Genomic DNA, 1,302 nt, shown 5'->3' on the forward strand with positions numbered 1-1,302 from the left:
TGGGCTATCACTCACCAGAAATCTGGAAAGACTTTTGCAGGCAGCAGCCCACATACATGGTTTTTTCTTTTTCCGTCCTACCTCACTCCCCGAGGGAAAAATACATCAGCTAGCCTTTGGAGGTGGTATAAAGGGGTATAACCTATGAGTGAAGATGAAATATTTGGAATTGCTAGTTAGTGTCTTAGAAGGAGGCTGCAAAGAATGAGGCTTGGAGAAGATGGAGTCTAATAGTGAAGGGCGCTGTTCACAGCCCAAATAAAAGCCTCAACTCCCTTTGCTTCCTTCCTTTGAGGTCACGTCTACTAGAGAGATACTTTTTTTTCCCATGTGAATATAATTGGTTTCACTTCACAATTAGCACCTACTGAGGTAAGTATTCACACCTATCTGCGGTCTAGTAAGACAGTTCCAGAACTTTATATAGCAGCCATGGGCACGTACCTCGAAAACCTCCAAACCCCCACCAGCATCTCCCACCACCACTCCACAACCACCGCCCCACCACTACTACCCCCCACCACCACACCCCCCACCATCAGCCCACCACCACCCACCACCACTACCATCATCCCCACCACCACCACCACCACTACCGCACACATCACCACACCCACCACTCCCCACCACCACCATCCCCCCCCACCACCCCCCACCACCACCACACCCTCCCACCACACCACCACCCCCCACCCCCACCACCCCCCCCCCACCCCCACCACCAGCATCACCACTACCACACACACCACCACACCTACCACTCCCCACCACCACCATCACCACCCTCACCTTCCCCCACCACCACCAACCCCCACCACCACTCATCATCACCACCCCCACCATTCCCCACCACCAGCCCCCACCACTACCACTACCACCAACCCCACCCTCACACCACCACCCCCACCACCATCCCCACCACCACCACCAGCTCCCTACCCCATCCCCACCACCACACCCCCACCTCCACCACCAGCTCCTTACCCTCATCCCCACCACCACCACATCTCCCCCACCACCACCACCATCACCACCCCCACCACCCTCAACCACCAGCCCCCACCACATCAGCCCCCACAATCACCCTCCCACCACCACCCCTCCACCAACCCACCACCACCCACCACCAACCCCACCACTACCAGCAGCTCTCCACCCCCATCCCCAACACCACCACACCCCCCACTACCACCATCACCACCACCATCACCCTCCCACCACCAGCCCCCACCACCACCATGTGAGCCCCCACCCTCACCCTCCCACCGCCACCCCTACCACCACCCCACCACCCACCACCAC

The sequence above is a fragment of the Papio anubis genome, chromosome 1 (genome assembly GCF_008728515.1).
Source record: "Papio anubis isolate 15944 chromosome 1, Panubis1.0, whole genome shotgun sequence".
Classification (NCBI taxonomy): domain Eukaryota; kingdom Metazoa; phylum Chordata; class Mammalia; order Primates; family Cercopithecidae; genus Papio; species Papio anubis.